Source organism: Pecten maximus, chromosome 3, assembly GCF_902652985.1.
Source record: "Pecten maximus chromosome 3, xPecMax1.1, whole genome shotgun sequence".
NCBI classification, from domain to species: domain Eukaryota; kingdom Metazoa; phylum Mollusca; class Bivalvia; order Pectinida; family Pectinidae; genus Pecten; species Pecten maximus.
Genome location: NC_047017.1, coordinates 4,629,150 through 4,638,824, shown reverse-complemented (window position 1 = coordinate 4,638,824; position 9,675 = coordinate 4,629,150).

Sequence of the window (9,675 nt, the reverse complement as noted above, 5' to 3'; positions counted from 1 at the left end):
TGTATAATTTTATAAAATATTGGCTTCGTTTTGTTGGTTTTGATTTAGAATTATGGCTTACTTAACATATTGGATGGTATTCGTTGTTTCTCTGAAATATTTTCGACACGCTACCTTGAAATTATTGAATTTATTGCATTAAACATTGTCACACATATAATTGTAGAGGGGGTTTACGTGAAGTGAAAATTCAGCGGGATTACACTGCAATATGGCTCCTGAATGATTCCATCTACTGTGTACACCGTCTTCGCGTGACCGTGGCGATTGCGCTTGCGCAATTTGATTATAAACCTCATATTTAAAAAAAGATATTTTTTATAAGAGAAATAATTGATGTCGCAAAAAGGAATTTTGAGTATCTAAACATTTTTTATGGAATTCGGGGTATATTTGAGGGGAAATCAGGGAGGGTGAGTTATAAAACTGTTATCAAACTATTCCTGCTGGGGCATGATAAACGAGGAAGATACATTTTAAGAGTTATTTTTTCTGTTCGTGATTTTACAGTGTCGAATTTATCACTTACAGAAAAACTATGTATGAGTGCGATATGATAAAGGATTATAGGCCTTTGGGCAAAACTATAGTTATAACCTCTCTCCACGTACCAATTATAGTATATTTTTCTAATATCAAATCAATTACACAATATTTAAGGTAAAAAAGGAAATATCGTATACTGACAAACATTTGGTGTAGTTGAGCGATGTCAGTTTCTATAGTGACAATTATCATGTGATGTATTGGGATGACAGGTGACACCGGGGTAAATTGAGAAATACGACGATATTTCTGTGGATTGCAACTGTAATGACAGGAGAAATTCCTGTCGTCGCGCCATTAAAATCCTCCCAAAGTCTGCCGTGGGGAGTTAACCTTCTAAATTAATGACCGTCGAGAGAGGAATCATCTGCCCACTCAAGGTCAATAGGTGACATCGCAGACTGGGAAAGATCTGAGGATATGAGGTGTATCTGTCTCATGACGTGTATCTGTCTCGTGAGGTGTACGTACATGTCTCATGAGTTGTATCTGTCTCGTGAGGTGTACTTGTCTCAAGATAAACCTGAACAGGCTATCTACAATTTTACCGGTGTGAAATTTTCTTATCTCACCTCAGGGACGAAAAAAAAGCTGCAAGTGCTCCTTGCACGTTCTCAACAATTGTATGCGTCATGACAACAATACCATGACGTCACGTCGACGATACATTGGTGTCATGTCGACAATCCAATCACGTCACGCCAGCAGGGTCTTGCATTGATGTACCGTCAATATAAGATAAATTAGAGGGTAAACAGGGTAAGAGAAAAATAGTAATTCACAGTCTTGGGGATGAGACGATGGAGCTCACCTTTGGAGTAAGATTCTTAAGCTGCCAAAACACTCGGCAAGCCCCGTGATTGGCAACTTTTAAAAAAGTACATCCCCTCAGGTTGAGAATCCCCATCCCCTCGGGTTGAGAGTCCCCGGTTTCACTCCCAATTGGGTGACAGTATCATGAGGAAAATTTGTGATAAAAAATAAAGTGCTAAAACTGACTCTGACTACTTTCAATTTAGTATTATTTGTTATAGTGTTAAAAGAATGACCCTGACCTATATTCAAGGTCGTGAAGGTAAATGCTCCCTTAAGTTTGTCAAGGGTATGGAAAGCCCGTCAAATTGTCCATGAGCATTTCTAGTTTTATTTGTAATAGTGTTATATTTGTAATTTGGTAATTCAAGAGACAATTCGTAAAAATACAGTAGGTTTCTTAGACGTTACAATTAGAATTGTATATCGTTTCACCTTTTTGATGTATAATTAAGATAAATTCCGGGTGTCAAGCTTTTATCAATTAATACCTTCTGTCGTCATTTCCGTATAGCACCTCATGTCAATTGTCCATTATGTTACGTAAGAGAATTATCGTGCTATTCCGTCTGGTCAGTTTGATACTGACCTCCGGCTAATTTGACATGTAGGCCTATAGCTAAGTGACATCTGTCACTAAAATATCTCAGAATTTACCTGTGTTTCAACATCTATATACATGCTTTGTAATCAGTTATGTACTGGACTTTGTACGGAACACTTGGGACTTATCGTGGATATTCCATAATAATCCGCCGTACAAGTCATAAAGATATCGTACATTAAACTTACTTCTATATTCCAACAAAACAAAACAACGAAAAATTCTTTATGTTAAAAGTTTCTATTGATGAAAGTATACATAATAATTAATAAAAACTGATGTCTCGATTACCAAATTTTTGTTCTGACAGTATCTGCTTCCAAAGAATTATACTGTGAAAATATCTTGATCATTTCAATAAAGTCATCGTCGTCGTCGTCGTCGTCGTCCTCCTCCTCCTCCTCCTCCTCCTCCTCCTTCTCCTAGCGATGGTTTGATATAGCTCGATCGATCTGGACGACGGACGGACAATTTCTGACAGGTGAGCAGTGTAGGCAGGGTATGAATATTCGTTCTATGTGATAAATACTTTATGTTAACTAGCCATCGGTTCTAGATTTTTCATGCCCTCATGATGATCATCTTTAATGCAGGCACCCGTATCTTCGTGTACAGAAATGTCTTCCTTACCCACTGAATCAAATTATACAAGATAATAAGTCTAGCCTGCTTGAAACAATCAGTTGTATTGGCTAAAGTGGTTTTTATTTTATCCAATAACATAAAAAGATGGTAAACTGTGTGTGTTGTAACTTCGCTTTTGATCGTCTAGCTAAAAGTAGTAGCTTTCAGAGCTGCTCTGCAGTTTTTGTCAGAGAAAACATGTACAGGGACACCTTAAGTACCGTGAGAAGTCGGATACCCAGAAGTGGGTTTTATGAGGGCGGATTGACAGTTAAGCTTGAAACTTACTGCATATGTAAAATGTTGATAATAATTCGCATAAGTGAAGATTCGGCGACCCTGTCGGGGTTTTAATACTTAATAATCTCTATCCTTTCCGCTCAAGTTCTCGTTTGCATGCTGTGAGTTCCATCTTATTTATGCCTTCTGGAATATTACTGTTATTGATTTTTACCTCGGTCTTTGGCCTATATACCTAATTACCCACATACATCTTCATACACTTCATAATATTCCCAATTTTATGTATATTCTACCATTTCGCAGGATTCCTCCAAAAAAAAATTGTTTTTTGTTTGTTGTTTGTTTTCTTTTTTTTTTTTTTTTTTTGTCAACAAAGTATATTAGTGATGTATGGTTCTACAACGTAAGCAACACAAATCGCCACATTCTAATGATTTCCACGTAAAAATAGCAATACATTATATGTCTCTGATTATATAAGAAACATATACAAGAGGCCCATGGGCCTTTGTAGCGAATCAAAGTTATACATGTTAGAAGGCTCAGATAGCCTTACCTTTATTGTTGTAACTGTAAATACTTCCGTGTTTGTCAATGTCAATTCGGAGCTTGATTAACTGTGATTTTTGAACCCTATTGTTACAAACGCTATGGGAACCACGATGGCGATTAATTAGAACGAGGCTTCTCGTTTAGGGCGAGAATTCCTGTTCTGACAGGGTATAAAAGGCCGAGGAAATTCTCATTCACGGGCCAGTTCTGAAGACGTGTTCCAGACGACCGGTTGGTAATACTAACAGTGGAGGCTTGGAGTGATACGTGCTAGTATCAGTCTTGGCTCGTGCGTCGCTCTTTTCGACCTGTGCATGGTTTGGCGAGTGGCGCATGAGCGTACACAAGACGTACGTGTAGTAGGCTTTACACGTGTGTGTATACTGCGCAGCAGCCGTAGGGGTCTTGGCTGGTTAACACCAGCGTTCACAGGACGCGGTGCGCAATGACACAGTTGTCTCCGGGGCAATTAGTACGACCTGCTTGTGCGTAGTTAGGGTACACTACCGTGCGGGAAATAACGCACAAGCAATAAAACATACTCTCTATATATGTTGTTAGGGCTCATGCGTATGTTTAGGGCTCATGCGTCAGGCTAGACGCATGCGTTGTAAATAAACGAATCACATAATCATTGTATATATTACTAATTAAGTATTGTAAATTGAGAGAGTGTTGTTAGCTGCTAGGAAAGCAGCTCGTGCTCTATTTAGTAATTTGTTAACACGCCTTATCCCGGAATCAACCGGGTACGACACCCCGTAAACGTTACAGATTCTGGTGGCTGCGGTGGGATAAGGCAACTGTTTACAAATAACCACACGTTTCCAATTGAATATTATGATGGAAGCCGATAAAGACCAGGAGATTTGTGAGCTAGACAAGCGGCTAGAGCGAATGCGGGAGGAGAGTTTTAGAATCCGCCAACAGCTCGCCCAGTCGACCCCACTAACGTCCGGCCCAGAGCGGCGCATGAGCACCCGGGACTCTGGGATCGGGTCAAGACCGTTTAGTAGTGTAAACGATACTACAACGAGGGACACCGCAACGGGGACCAAGCCAAAGGTACGACAAGACCTAGGGAGTGATCTGGACCATGAATATCAAGTGGACACACCTGATATTGACAGGGATTACAGAGGGACGCATGCGGCCGATGAAAGTTATGCGGCGGATACGCATGCGGCAAGTTCTAATGTGCCAGATACGCATCGGCCGATTTGAGTTATACACCAAATGCGCATGCGGCAGATACGCATGAGGATGATTTAGCTCGTGCGGCGAATACGCATGTGGGCAATTCCTTTCTGAGAGGCCAGTCTGCTAGTAGGATTACGACACGCAGAAGGCAGCTCCCGAGCTTGGCAGTAGCGCGAGAACAATATACAGGGCAAGACTCACCTGTTACACGGAGGCAGCTACCTAGAAATATCAAACCTTCTACTTATGACGGAACCGGCTCATGGATAGATTACCGCACGCATTTTGACGCATGCGCCAAACTTAACCGCTGGTCACAGGAGGAAAAGGGTTTATATCTTGCCGTGTCATTACGTGGCCAAGCACAAGGTGTATTGGGTAACCTTCCAACCGACTCCAGAGACCACTATGACGAGCTCGTACGTTCACTGGAACAACGCTTCGCTCCCCCAAACCAGACCGATTTGTACAGAGCGCAGTTAAAGGAGAAGAGGCAAAAGGCGTCCGAATCCTTACCTGAGTTGGGGCAAGCTATAAGAAGATTGACCTATTTAGCTTACCCGACGGCGCCAAACGATTTGCAGGAAACGTTGGCGAAGGAGCATTTTATAGACGCATTACATGACTCTGAGATGCGCGTGCGCATTAAGCAGTCGAGGCCTCGCACGTTCAATGAAACTGTACAGCTTGCTGTGGAGTTAGAGGCGTATAATAAATCGGAGAAAAAGCATCATACGAGAGCAGCCGTCGTTGATGATGAGAACAAACAGGATCAGAATGACAATATAACGGCGCTCAGTAAGTCCCTAAAAAAGTTACAGGAGGATATGGAAACTTTGATGGCGACGATGAAGGCCAAACCACAGAGTCAGAAACTACGTGCGCACGACACACCAAACAAATCTGGGCCGAATCGTAACACAGACATTCAATGCTTTTTCTGTAAGAAAAATGGCCACATAGCCAGAAACTGCCCGAAAAAGAAACAGAATAAGGAACAGAAAAAGGCGGACGGTAAAACCAATGCACTGCATGGAAAACCTACGCATAAGACAGATGCTGTCAGCCACAGCGCAGGAGTTAGCGCAGCTTGCGACGCCGGCATATACATACAGACAACTATCAAGGGCATGGAAGTGAAGCTTTTAGTAGACACTGGATCTACGGTAACAATAGTTTCAAGAGATGTGTTTGACAGGATTAGGGAGGACGATCGACCTAGCCTGGAAAACATGGATAAGCTGATTAAGACAGCGAATGGCAGCAGATTGGAGGTGGTCGGTGCAGGAGTACTACCCTTCTCTCTGGGAGCACGCACTGTAGAAATGACGACCGTGATTGCTGACCTAACTATTGATGGTTTGCTAGGAATGGACTTCATGATAGAGCAGGGTTGTATGGTTGACATTGCTCAGGGGTTACTGAGAATGCGCGACATCAACATCCCTTTGCTATTCGAAGGTTCCTACGGCTGTTACCGGGTCGCTGTCTCTGAAAATATCTGTCTTCCCCCAGCCAGTGAAATGATTGTCGTAGGGAATGTTATCGCCGAGAAAAGATCACGAATACCAGGCACATGTGTACTGGAGCCGACAGATAGATTTATCAGCGCGGATAGGGCATTGGTGGCTCGTGCTGCAGTTTCTCCTGCGGCTAATTGTGTTCCTGTAAGACTAATGAATGTTACAGAGGAGCCACAAATGATATACGGAGGAACAATAGTTGAACAGCTCTCACCAGTGGAGCGTATAACCCATAAAACCACTGATCGGACAGCAATGGCGGACACAGCGTACCTGGATGAACAGCTACATCAACTACTTGAGAGGTCTCGTGAGCATTTGATAGGGGATCAGATACAGAAGGTTAAAGCGTTTTTAGCTAAACGAAGGAATCTGTTTGCGTCATCTGACTTGGACCTCGGACGTACACAGTTGGTAAAACACCAGATAAAAACTGGAGATGCGCAGCCGATAAAACAACCATGGCGCAAAGTACCAGTTCATATGACCGGTGAAGTGGACAAGCATGTAGAGGATATGCTACAGAAAAGGGTGATTGAGCCATCTACAGGGCCGTGGTCGTCTGGTATTGTGCTAGTTCAAAAGAAAGATAAGACAACACGGTTTTGTGTAGATTACCGCAAACTCAATGCCGTTACCTTAGGATGCATATCCACTGCCGAGAATCCAGGAATCGCTTGACCATCTATCGGGTAACGCATGGTTTTCAACACTCGACCTGTTCTCTGGGTACTGGCAAGTGGAACTCGACAGACAAGATAGACCGAAGACAGCCTTCTCTACACGTAAAGGCTTTTTCCAGTTCTGCGTCATGCCGTTCGGTCTCTGCAATGCGCCTGCCACGTTCGAGCGTCTAATGGAACGTGTGCTCGCTGGCCTGCATTATGAGATTTGCCTGATCTACTTGGACGATATTATCGTTGTTGGTAGCACCTTTGAGGACATGATTGAGAACCTTGAGAACGTGTTTGATCGCCTTGAGGCTGCGGGACTAAAGCTCAAAGCCAAGAAGTGCACACTGTTTTCTAAGCGGGTCGCGTACCTAGGACACATCATTTCAGGAGAAGGGGTATCTACCGACCCCGAGAAGATAGCCAAGGTTAAAGATTGGCCCAGGCCTACGAATCTGACCGAAGTACAGTCCTTCCTGGGCTTATGCAGCTACTACCGACGATTTATTCAGGGATTTGCAGCGATTGCGAAACCGCTACATCGGCTCTCGGAGAAGGGCACCAAGTTCAACTGGACAACGGAATGCAGTGACGCATTCAGCACATTGAAGAACGCACTCATTAAAGCACCAATTCTCGCTTTACCAGACTTTGAGAAAATGTTCATTTTGGACACAGACGCAAGTGGATTTGCCTCTGGAGCAGTTCTATCCCAGGTTTTCGATGGGGAGGAACGACCAATTGCGTATGCCAGCAAAACATTCTCTAAAAGCGAGAGAAAGTATTGTGTTACCAAGCGAGAGTTGCTTGCGGTGGTACAGTATCTAAAACATTTCAGGCATTACTTGTATGGGCGAACCTTCATAGTTAGGACTGATCACAGCTCCCTCCGTTGGCTCACCAACTTTAAAGACCCAGAAGGGCAGCTCGCTCGGTGGATGGAGGTTATCAGTCAATATGATATGAAGGTGGAGCACCACCCAGGTCCAAAGCATGGGAACGCGGATGCGTTGAGCAGATACCCATGCAAACAATGTGGCTGGACGAACAACCAGGAGAATGCCGCTTCTACCTTGAAGTGCACATCTGATGCGACTGACGTTAATATGGACGATGTCCATACGATGCTGCAGAGACAGCAGGAGAACAAAGACATTGAACTCGTGCGAAAGTGGTTAGAAATGAGTGAGAAGCCATCCTATAAGGATATCACAGCACACAACTTCTTTGTGAAGTGTTTATGGAGTCAATGGGAATTGCTTTCTATACACCAAGACTTGCTATGTAGAGCTTGGACACCGCCAGGACAAAAGTACAGTATACAACAGATAGTTGTGCCCCTGACGGAGAGAAGAAACATTCTGGAAGGTCTACATGACAACCGCTCTGGTGCGCATCTTGGAGTTAGCAAAACCATGGCAAAAGTAAGACAGAAGTACTTTTGGCCGGGACTTCAAAGAGATGTACAAGCGTACATCGCTGGTTGTGCGACGTGCACCAAACGGAAAAATCCGTCGAAGACTAAAAAAGCCCCAATGCAAGTGGTACATTCAGGTATGCCCATGGAGAGGATTGCACTCGATATCATGACTGATTTACCAGAAACTGAGGACGGAAACAGGCACATTCTAGTCACATCCGATTACTTCAGTAAATGGACAGAGGCATTTCCTATGCCAGACCTCAGGGCTGAAACCGTTGCTACCATTCTTGTTGAAGAGGTGATAAGTCGTTTCGGAGTTCCTACATACATCCACTCCGACCAAGGAGGTCTGTTCGAAGGGAAGGTTTTCAAAGAAATGTGTGATTTGTTACAAATCACAAAAACGAGAACGACTCCCTACCATCCCCAATCAGATGGTATGGTGGAGCGTTTCAACAAAACCTTAGCCACTATGTTGAGCGCATATGTAGAGGATCATCACAGAGATTGGGACCAACACATTCCATATGTTATGATGGCGTATCGCTCATCAGTCCACGAGACTACAGGATGCTCACCAAATCTGATGATGATCGGGCGAGAAACGAGCACCCCGCTGGATGTTGCGTATGAGCTTCCCAACCCACTGAAGAAACAATACAACACCATATGGGCATGGGAGTTGCAGGAACGCTTAGAAGAAGCGCACACGCATGCGAGGAAACACATAGCTGGAGCAATTCAACGACAGAAGCGATATCATGATCGTTCTGTCTCATTGGGAAAGTTTAGAGCTGGCGACGAAGTGTTTGTGTACTTCCCTATCAAGAAGGTTGGAACCAGCAAGAAGTTCACTTCATTTTGGAGAGGTCCTTATCAAGTATTGAGAAAGGTCTCAGAAGTCTTATATGAAGTAGACTGTGGTCTCAGAGGAAAACCACAAGTCGTCCATTATGACCGCATGCGTCCCCATACACGACAGGTATTGCGGGGCGAGGAATCCAGCAGTAATCAGCATGAGGAAGTAGATCCCTCGGGTGAAGAGCAAGAGGATGTGGAAATTCCTGAAGCTGAAGCAGTCAATACTGACGAAGAATCAAATGCGGAGTCAGAGGATGCGGTCCAAAGCAAAGAATCCAGACCAGTTAGGTCTAGGAAGCGTCCTGGTAGATTCAACGATCACTATGTTGAATTCAAGGGCTAGATGGTCCATGCTACACGATGTAAATAAATGTAAATTAGTTTAATTATGTTGTTCATTACCTATTGTCGAACTCGAGACGAGTATCATCGGAGACGTGGGTAGTGTAGCGAATCAAAGTTATACATGTTAGAAGGCTCAGATAGCCTTACCTTTATTGTTGTAACTGTAAATACTTCCGTGTTTGTCAATGTCAATTCGGAGCTTGATTAACTGTGATTTTTAAACCCTATTGTTACAAACGCTATGGGAACCACGATGGCGATTAATTAGAA